This window comes from Miscanthus floridulus, chromosome 6 (genome assembly GCF_019320115.1).
Source record: "Miscanthus floridulus cultivar M001 chromosome 6, ASM1932011v1, whole genome shotgun sequence".
NCBI classification, from domain to species: domain Eukaryota; kingdom Viridiplantae; phylum Streptophyta; class Magnoliopsida; order Poales; family Poaceae; genus Miscanthus; species Miscanthus floridulus.
The window spans coordinates 66,232,519-66,243,959 of record NC_089585.1 but is presented as its reverse complement, the minus strand read 5'-3'; the positions used below and the strand labels follow the sequence as shown (position 1 = coordinate 66,243,959).

The following is an 11,441-nucleotide window of genomic DNA, read 5'->3' as shown; positions in this document are numbered from 1 at the left end:
TAAAGATCGCCAGAGCTTATAATTCAATACTATGTTGAATTGCATACACGTATGTTCTTGGGCAGCCTCAGCCTCGACCTATCATTTCCAACTGTTACACTTCATTTTGTGGGTGGAGCTGAGATGACTACAATGCCACGGAATTGCCTTTTGCTGCACACTTTATTGGTAGGCTAAAATGTCTTTCCTTTTGGACCCTTACTGGACTTTAATAATGTTTTGCAGGATAATAATCAATCAATGTTCTGCATAGGTAGGAAAAGATCCATGGGTAAATGAAGAACTGTACGTAATTGGAGGTCAGTCAACTCTTACTATATATCTATCTATGTCTTGCTAGTGTTCCTTTGGCCTAAAATTAAAGAAATTTATCTACTTGGTCAACAGTATGTATTCTTCAATAACGTGACACAGGTAGAGATAATTCTAAAATTATTTTATCGTTTTGTCACAGACATTGTTTTAATGGATAAGCTTATTGTTCGCAACTTTGAGAACATGCGCTTGTGCTGAGTGAATTATGATTGTAAGATCAAGTCTCATTGTCCCAGTTTTGCTTCCAATTTTTGGGAAAGTTATTTTTGCCCTTAAGGGCATATACCCTCTATGTGCATGCACCGTTGGATGCACATGAAAATGCGTGGGCAAAGATAAATGTAATCGTGTGCTGCTCTACTAGGGTTCTCAACCTATTCACAGTCACGACCTCAAACCACTAGAATAAAGACGTCCAACCAATGGAATAAATGTAAAGCAAATTCTGGTCACAAGTCCTATAACGTCCTAATACCTACTGGAGTTGCTGTCATGCTTATGTTTATTCTGATTTTAGGCCTGTAGTATGTATGGTAACATGTGTTTGCTGCCATGCATAGTGAGCACATCGCCTGCTGTGACGTGAGCTTGATGACACTCAAACTTGTGATATTAAAGAGTCAATAAGTTGTAAATATTAGAGAGTCAGTAAGTTGTAGTATGAAAAACTACTTAATTTTTTGAACCGTTGGAGATGCTCTAATAGTTGGAGATCAGAGAACTTTTTCCAAGTTGAAAACTAGGCCCGGCCCATCTCATATGCCCATTTCACTCATGGGTGCTGGTCTTCTCACCCGAGGCCCAGCTCACCATCTGGACCTGCCTCAAGCCTCACACGCTGTATTTCCACCGGCAACCGGGTCTTGTAGTCGCCGCAGCCGGCACCGCCATGTTGAGGGGCGGCGCCACCGCCGCCTCCGCCGTGAGGGCTCTCCTCTCGCGCCTCGTCTTTGACCTCAGCCACCACCCAGCCACGTCGCTCGCTCCTATAATTTTATTGCTTTGGCGAGTACCTCCTCTTCAGCCCCGTCCACCGCCGCGGCGAACACCATTGTGGAAGAAGCGGCGGCGGCGGCGGCTGTATCCGTTTCGCAGCAGGACGGATCCATCTCCGATGCGCTGCGGCACTACGGGAAGTGCTACTGGGAGCTATTAAAATCCCGCCTCAGGTGCTCGATTTTCTCCCCCTGAGCCCTTCTTACCCATGGATTTGGTGTAACGTTTCTCAGAGTAACATTCCAATATAAATTGAATAGTACGCCATCACTTCATGCAACTACAGACATCTCTAAAATAGGTGCTGCTTCACTCGGTTAACTGTTGTTGTACATATAGTCCTAGAGTCGTATGAAGCTGTAGATTTTGAAGGACAAAAGTTTGATAATGGAATCTTCTGCTTTCTTTCCTTGTTAACAACTGAATCACTATAGAGCATGACAGCATGTTTATGTTCTTTGGTACTTATGTTGAATTCGAGAAAATTAGAACTGGGATTTTGTATGCGCATTTTTCAAAGACATTGATCTTTGGCACATGTTTACCAAAATTGAGCTAAAAACCTTTTTATATGCATTTAATGTATATACCATGTAGACCATATGCTCAGTTTTACACAGACTTGTTGCTAAGTGAGAATTCTGCTGTGGCTGATGCTGTCTGTGCTAACTTAACCATTGTGATGCCTTTTTCTGCAAACATTTGATCTTTAATTGTATTCTAAGTTTGGTAGGAACTTTGAATAGTATGCTTCTTATATTTGTGGTGGGCATTTATTTCATGTTTAATTCTACACGAGCATGTATGCTAAATGTTATTTCTTATACTAATTCTAGACATGCATATTGCACTAGCTTATCTCAACTATGTTTGATTCCATAAATTAAAAATAGAATCTGCTACGTTACTAAACCCTTAGAACATTAAATAGTATCACTCCTTTCTAGTTAGTGTGTAAATTTAATTGAGGCAATAGTTCAAAATTCAATCAACCACACACTTTTCATTGTTCCTATTTTGAAACAGCTAATTCAGCACGTGGAACCAGAATAATATCTGTAGTCCTGTAATACTGGTCTTTTCTCTAAAAAGAAATACTCCCCTCATCCAAAAAAGTGTTATTCTATTTTTTCATTCTAAGTTTGAACAAGTTTATACAAAAAAATTGCCAATATTTACAATACCAAATAAGCATCATTAGATCAATCATGAAATATATTTTCGTATTGATGTCGTAAATGTTGATAATCTTCTCCATAAACTTGGTCAAACATAAGATAGTTTGATTTATGCCAAAACTAGAATAACACTTTTTTGGGACACAATTCCTTTTTGCATGTCGTGTACAAAAGAAAAACTCAACCTGCAGGGGTAAGACAGTCCTTGAGCATTTTGCTAAGAAGAAAATCTTCTCACGCAGGTCGAGGAAACCCCTGAACCTATGCCCCACCCACACATAGTGGCACCGTAGCCCATGTGAGAATAACCATGATGGGAGATGGACCTTAGACCTGTGCTGTGGCGCGGAACAAACGAGGGTATTTTTTTTAACCTCAGCCTGAAATTCGTTCCCACAGGGAGTCAAACCCAGGACATAAGGAGTGCTACTCGAGCCACCTAACGAACTCAGCTAGAGGTCCTTTCGCTTGTTGTGTACATATAAAAACAACTATGTAAAACACCATTATAATGGTATAGAATTGACATCCATACAATGGTAAGAAAGTTAATCATTTTGGTATAATTGAGATATTTGGTAGTGGATAGGCAAGCAGGATTGTTTGTCTCCCCCAGGAAAAAAGATTGTTAAGATAACAAAGGATTATTTGCTTCACATCTCTGATTCCATGCATTGAGTTCCTCATGTTTTGGCTACATATCACATATGTGGTGTAGATCCTCATTTGTTTAATCTACTACGTACATGCCCGTGCGTTGCAATGGGAACAAAATAACCACAATAATTTTAGTTTAAACGTGTGTTGTATTACTACCTCTGTTTCAGCTTATATTGTTTATGCTTGTACTCCATAGCTTGACATGACACAATCTATTATATTATATTGTTTAGCTGCTTATAAACTTTTGATAATTGGATATATAGTACATTTGATATAAATCTAATCGTATCAAGTTTGTATTACAATTGATGGTTAAAAAATATTTGAAGTTATTGATCAAAGATGTTAATGTTTGAAAGTTGTGTGCCTTATAAAACAATATGGAGGGAGCATTACTAAAAAGTGATATTTTAAGTGTGATGCTCGCAACATTTTGTTTTGCAGCCATAGTCACTATTACATGAATCTTCACAAAGTTTAAACAATTAGCACATAATTGAAGTTTTGATGTATATTGTAAGGACCTAGCTATGCTATAACAGTCGTTTTATGCTACAACAACCGCGCGTTTGCATACAACTATCCATTAAGGATCTTGGTCAATCTACCTGCCTCGTCATCGCTCTATTGACGCCTTCTCCCTCCTATCTTTATTACAGTAACATCTTCCGCAGTCATGCCCTCACTTAGGATCTGCCCATAAACAATGCTCGGCCATTGCACTTTGTTGCAAGATCTTAAAGCCAATCGAGCCAATGCCCAAGTTGATCGGCCTATTCATAGTTATTCAGGTTTTAATCCCATATAAGATGTGAAAGCCCAAGACCCAGAAGGCCAGAACCCTTACTCCTGATGATCAGATTGTGTGAGCTCGAGGGCATTCGGATGATCGACCCAAGATTACAAGCACCTACGGAGAACAAATCTGACTAACTGGTTGCTTAGTAAGAAAATCTACAATCTTAGAGAACAAATGATCTGACCATGGAAAAAACACAATGAGTTAGTGGTAAGATCGAACATGACAATAAATTTATCATTAAAAGGTAAAAAGATTGAAAATACAGATGCTGGGCTGGTAGTTCTTTTACACCAGGGAGGTACTCATGTTGCTAAAGCACTATGAAACCTCAGAAACTTAAAAGCTGGTTCCTCGCTCTATATGCAAAATCTTACACACCTATTGCCGGATTTTGTACAGGAACCGTGGCAGGTGTCATCCATTAATAATGATTAAATGAACAACCACCATTGATGTTATGAACTATGAAGAGTTCCCTAAAAACCAATCATTCTCGCAAACTTGTTGCTGAATAGGTTGCATCTTTTATTCCTTTTAGACAGTACAAGTATACAAGAAACTTAAGCATCACAAACTTATGGATATTCAGCAAAAATATAATTTAGATGTATGACCAGTCTAAATAAAACACAGAGACTGATGTATGACACGCATCAGACTAATGCTTACGCAATGCAAGGGCTTCTTCCCCATGGTGTAAAAGAAAGCAGCAGGAATGAGACGTGCAGCTATATAATAAACACAACAATAGGAGAACAAGATCATGCTGGAATAGTATGGAAGACGAGCCCGGCGACCACCAAGGACAGCAGAGCGTGGCGACACCGGTGCTGCGGTGCACGAGCTCGGCGCCGCCGATTCCTCCTCCAAAGCGAGCGCAGGCTGCAGGCTCCGGAGACAGCAAGAGGCTATCACCGACACCGATCTGAACGGTGCCAGTGAAGGCGGCAGCTTCGGCTACCATGTAACCTATCATGGGAATATGCAAGAAAGGGACCAACCTTACGTAGATGTACATGATGCTGGCCTTGTTCCTCACGGAGGGCCAACCAATTAGCTAGCAGACCTGGAACGGTGGAGGCAGCCGAACGCTCGCATCGGCTGCTTCCTATTGTCGGGGTAAGCTTCGATTTGAACGGTGGGGACTGTGATATCGCTGCTCGTGTTCGGTACATGGTTGGCTAGTGTCGTGTTGGGTGCGTAGATGCCGATCGGAATGATGGGTGGATGAGCAGAGGCGTGATTGACAACTACGTGAGCAGAGCTTCAGCCTTCAGGAGCAATAATGTTGTGATTGATGCCAGCATGAGATCAAAGGAAGACAATCTGTTTCCTAATTAGTCGTGATCTCCTATCTCCTAATTAGTGTGATCTTGTGGAGAAAAAATGTTGTGATTGATGTCAGCGAGAGAAGGAAGGCAATCCGTTTCCTAATTAGTCGTGGCATCTGATGATGGGCTAGGCAGCAGTGATCGCGCGAGGCTTCCGTCGGGCGTGTATGCAGGGTTGGATGCGTACGATCGCGTGATTGAAGGGCAATTCCCCTTGATTTGGCTCTTTCCTTCCATGCACGGGTGGGATTTTTTTTTCCGCGTGATTGTCTGCCTACGTGGGTTTAAACTCTAGCCTACCCCAACTTGTTTGGGACTTAAAGGCTTTGTTGTTGTTGTTGTTGTGATTGTCTGCCTGCATGGTGAGGGGTTTGCCGAAATTTCCTATTCTGCGCCGAGTAGTCATGGATCGCATGGTGGTTTTGGTGCTGCCAGGTAGACGTTGACAATCCGTATGTTTTAGTTGTAGAGATATGAAGTTCCAAGTCAACTGTAATCCCTGTCACTAAGCTTGCTAACCTGCTATGTTCGACTCTGTGCTATATGTTCCATACTCATTGTTACAATCACCTTTCTATTTTGAATCCATAGGTTGTATTCAGACTGTAAATCAAAATTCTGGACAGATTTGTACAGACCTTGTGCAACTAGCCTTCTCTTGCTAAGAAATATGGGGCCTGTTTGGTTGGGTGGCTAACCCCTAACCAGACTCTAGGTAGCCACCTTGAAGCTGTTTGGTTGCCTGTTTCGACCTCTTAGTCAGGCTTCACCATTCCACCGACCAGCTCATAGCTTGGCTTACTGGGAACGCGATGGGAGGCTGTTTTCGCAGAGCTATGCTAGCGCTTACGCTTGGCTCACCTCCCGGTGGGGATTTGTTCACACTGGAGTCGTTGCCGGCGTTGCATCTCCGGTCTCGAGCCACCCCTGGCGCGAAGCAAGACCACTGCACCTCCACTCGCTCGCTCGTCCACGCCAAGCTCAATGGGGCGCTCGCCGGCCTGCAACACCGTCATCTATCACGGGCTAGCCTCGCCGTCACTCCCTCATCCGCTTCAACTCCGTCCATGGACGAATCTGCTGCAGCTCCGTCATCTATCACGAGCAGCCAGGTGCCCCTCCACGCCGTCATCTATTGCAGCTGGCCATGGATGAATCTGATGGTGGCGCGTCCTCGGATCCATCAAGCCGGTGTGGGAGGAGACGGACCGGGGTGGCCAAGCGGAGCAGGGGAGGGGCAGCGTCCTCGTGCGTCAATGGCATCCGCCATGGTGGGGTGGAGGTGACGGTCGGCGAGGAACAGAGAAGCGCAGCCCACCCGCCGAGGTGCTCGCTAATGCCTCCTCCTGCACAGCCGCCCCCCCCCCCCCCCCCCCCCCCCCCCCCCTGTTCGATGGAATCCCTCAAAGGGAGTACCAATTGGAAGAAGATGTGATTCTATGCAAAGCAAACCAGGCAACCAAACATACTGTTTGTTAGCCAGGCTTAGACAGTATGGACAACAAAACAACTAGGGATTGGCTTGGTGGGAGCAAACTAAGGCTGGATAGGCCTAGAAGCTAGCCAGGCTAGAAATAGGCCATCAAAACAAACCCACCCATGGTGATTCATTGTTTCTTCTGGCAGCACTTTAGGATTTGCCACTCGGTGCCCTACCGACATTTATGTCCTTGGGACATTGTCTGTGAGAATGGAATTTTCAATCCTGGTTTGCCACGAATTGGGTGTCAAAATTTTCAAACCTTTTTCTCTCAGTGCAAGAATTGTTGATTCACCTAATGTCTCTAGATAGTGTATAGTAGTGTGGCACTTCACTTGGAATAGGTTCAGACAGTATTGTGATTCAGGATTCAACCTTGCCTGTTCATTTTGTGGTCCCTTGTATCTGATGAATGAAGATGAAATTTCTCCTTTCCGTCCATCTTTTTATCTAATGATTGCTCCAAATTTTGTATTTAGTGCTCTTGTTGTGGCAACTTTGGGGGCTGTGGCTATGTGCTTGGTAGAATGGTAGTGGCAGCATCGTGGACATTGCCGGACTTTGTTGCACATGTGCTGGTACAATGATGGTTGCAGCATCTGCAAATACCCTCAACCAGGTATGCATTTCTTACTTTTTGACATGCCAAATCAATATCCATTGTATTAACATGCATGCAAATCTTTGGTTCTTCATGATTCTGCACCAAATATTAGTTTTCTTAATGTATCCTCCTTCCCACACATTACACCATATCTGGATTTGAGCTATATGGATAATCCTGCTTGATATGATCGTTAGTGTCCAGAGACATTGAACTTGCTTTACTTACTTTACCTGCTGCAAGACAACTCAGTATTCTCTCTGATCATTTCACACCTACTTTCAGGTTTTTGAGATAAAAAATAATGGTAAAATGAAAAGGACAATGCGACAGCCCCTGCCTTCTAGTCGCTTTAGTCCTGCACATGCTGCCATGTGGGCTACAAGTGTTGGAGTTGCAGGAATAACTTTGCTAGCCTGGAAGGTTCTTGCTTTCTCTTTGCATTCTATAAATGCATATTCTATTTTCTTTTGAAATGTACTCATCTAAGTGCATATTCTGTTTTCTTTTGACATGCAAAAAATTGGCAAGGTTTGTGCAGGCTAATGGCTTGGCAGCTGGGCTTGCAGCTTCTAATCTTGTTCTGTACGCATTTGTGTATACGCCGTTGAAGCAAATACACCCTGTTAATACATGGGTTGGGGCAATCGTCGGTGCCATTCCACCACAGGGGTAAGTTACTGATCACTGTTGTTATTCTTAGGTGTTGAGTAGCTTTTTATGTGTTATAGCAACATATATATTTTCTGCATGAAAGGACCTATAATTGACAGCAGTTGATCTATGTAGAAGGAAAAGGTTCTCTCAGTACTGGCGAAATTGTGCAATTTGATTCCAATTTGTAAATGGATGAAGCACCGCCCTACTAGCTGCTGAACTAGTTTCTCTGGGGTGCTGTTTCTCAAAAAAAAAAAAAAGTTGTCTGGGGTGCTTGGATCATGGAACTATGGCCTGAGCTGCACAGGGGTACAGTGGAACTAAGAGTTGCGTTTGATATTCTCTCCTAATTAAGAATCAAGTTGTCTATTGTTAGGCAAGGGCATATCATGATTGCATTAAGTAAGGTTTATGTCTGGAATGTGAATGACTCTTAAGATATCTGTAAAATTGCAATCTTGATCACTCTTTGCATCTATTCTTGAGCAATATCCACCCATCCATGACGCCCTTCAATTTCCATTAGATCATGTCAAAGGTTTGTGGAAACCTTCAAGTGTGTTTAGTATTGGTCAATTCTTGCTGTAGAGTATTTTGCTGTTATAACGCTGTGCTCCTAATTGATATGTTGAATACGTCAATAGAACTATCTTCATGTTTTGCAAGATGTGATCCTTTACTGTGTCTTCCCCTGTACAGGTGGGCAGCAGCTTCAACTGAACTGTCACTAAATGCGATGATACTGCCTGCCGCATTTTATGGCTCTCGCATACTTATGTTGCAATGATTACCTTGCTGTGGGGGTAATTAACTTGTCCCAGTTCGCATCTAGCAGATCTGTCTGTAAAGAGTCTATGAAAACTGTGGCCATGTGACTGGTTGTTTGGTGCAGGTATCGTATGTTTTCTTTTGCTGACCCTACTGGTAAAAAGAACTGTGTGGGTGTCACTAAGAAATTGTCTGTACATGCTACCTTTGGGGTTATTTGCATATAATTGTATGTGCTAACCATATTGAATTTCTAATTTCTTTTTTAAAATTTGTTTTTGTAGATTTGAGATCTTATGTTATTAACCCTTGTAGGGGGCCTCACATCTGAGTTGTTCAGTCTTGAAGCTTCACTCCTAACATTAGGCCTTACCATTGCAGCCTTATCATTTGTGCTGGAACCAAGTCCGAAGACTGCCAGGAGAATGTTCTATGGTAGCCTGCTGTATCTGCCTTCATGGCTGAACTTCTGTTACATCGGCTGCCTAATGAAAAGGCGCACAATCTGGCTGAGAAAAGTGAGTTTGACGGAGTTCTGTATGGGGCTGATCTGCAGGACAAAGAACAGAAACGCCAAGACAGGAAACCTTCTCGTGTGCAATCACGCACTCCAGTTGCCTATGCTTCCGTGCCTCCATTCTCTTTCCTACCAGTGCCCATCTATGAGTCATGAAAACCTTCTCTGGTTCTTCCTGCAGCAGTGGGCCTGTGGGACAGTGGGAGCAATGTGTTCATGCATTTTTGGCTTATTATACATGATTTTTCTGCCATCAAGGGGAGGCCTTGCTGCGTGTGTTGTTAAAGTTATACTAGAATTTTTTTTAATGGATTGAGGTCTTTGCGACTCACTTTAATGTAAAAAGTGCTATCGATGCTCATTCTGATGCCTCGAGTAACACGGTTATGCTGATGTCCTCAGACATTGTGATTTTCTTGTAAAATTTGGTTAACCTCAGTAATGTACATTCAAGTTCCATGTAAAACGGTGGTCTTCATATTCAGTCTGTTCGCTGACTGGTGCTGGTTTGTTGTGAGAAAAACACTGTTGACTGACTGATTTGGGCTAGCTGAAACTAAAAAGCGAACATGCTGATTGACGGCACTTTTAGTTTATTATTAGGTTTATTTGGAATTTACTGTCTTCAATTTTGGTCGAAAATTTCACAAGGGCGCGCTCGCTCGTTCCTATCCGTCTTGTTTTTAGCTACAGTAGTGTGGAACCAGACCTTGGTGGTGTGATATGTACGCTATCTTCCCATGCTGCTATTATTATGACGTGGTGGATTTTGTCCTACTTCCTACGTAACTTTGACAAATTACTCCCTGTCTATGATTAATTATTGCATATTTGGGGAGCAAATTTCAGGCTTGTTGAGTAACTCGGTAACATAGCTATAATATTAAACATTGATCAGAAGTATACAGATACAGTTTCCCATATATCATAGGCTACACAATTTCTTATTCTTTCAATTAGCTCAATGGGAGATGCTATACTCAATGTTGCCTGCAAGGTTTGGGTTAAGGCTCAGACCGTACGTCCGTACCAAAGAATTTGGAGGGCCTTTGCGGAACCAAAATTTAGTTTCACTACAAGTTTAGAAAGGAAACAAGTTTTTATTGATAATCATAATGGAAATACAATTTTCTCTAAGCGCTCAAGTCTTGAATAATATGATATACTCCCGCCATCACGAAATAAATTAATATCTAGAGTTGTCAAGTCCTTTTTTATATTTGACCAAAAATTTTAAAAAATACAAATATTTATGATTATGAAAATATATTTTACGGTGTATCTAATAATACTAATTTGGTATCATAAACTTGACACTTTTCTATAAATTTAGTCAAACTTAAAAAAAGTTTGACTTAAGACAACTCTAGAAATTAATTTATTCAGAACCAAGGAGTACCCTTTTAAAATGTGCTATGCTTGTATCATTCTCCGACACAAAATATTCAGTGAAATCTTCGTATGCATCATATCATGTTTTATTCAGTGAATTCTACATATGCATCATATCATGTTTTATTGTAGCTAATCGATACAGTCTTTCTTGTGTCATTGTTGAACGCAAGTAGGAATTCATCAGCTTCAATATAGAAATTCTTCTTTATGAATGTATCTATCACTAGAATAGTCGCAAAACTCTATGTACGCTAGTTGTAGTAGAGGAAAAAAGTTAGCCATCGCCAGTTGAAAGGACCTAGAATGCCATCTAGAGGAGGGTGAATAGACGTTTCTGAAAATTAACATCTTTAAATGCGGAAACGATTTAGTAATGGAAGTTTTCGAATGGAAACTCCAAATCAAAGTAATACAACCCCTCACAAGTTAGCCATAGAGTATATAAAATATACTAAATAAGTTTATGGAGCCAAACACCTGCAACCAAAGAGTTAAATCAAAATACAATTAAGTTTGGCACATGAACCAATACCGGACATGTCCGGTAGGTGTCCGGTATACACGGTTTGAGTGGAACAGCTCCAAACTTGCTCCTTTTGATTTAAATCTTCAAACCAAACTGCAGGTATTTACTAGAGATGACAGGATACACAGAGAACATGCACAAAGAGCTAGAGCAACACAAATATCGAATGAAATGCGAATTGAGACACGATATTTGTTTTTACCAAAGTT

General features: G+C 41.6%; 1 pseudogene; it reads left to right on the top strand.

The window, feature by feature from the left end:
- Positions 1-1,132: 1,132 nt before the first annotated feature.
- Positions 1,133-9,789, top strand: LOC136456076 (protoheme IX farnesyltransferase, mitochondrial-like; annotated as a pseudogene).
- The last annotated feature ends 1,652 nt before the right edge of the window (positions 9,790-11,441 follow it).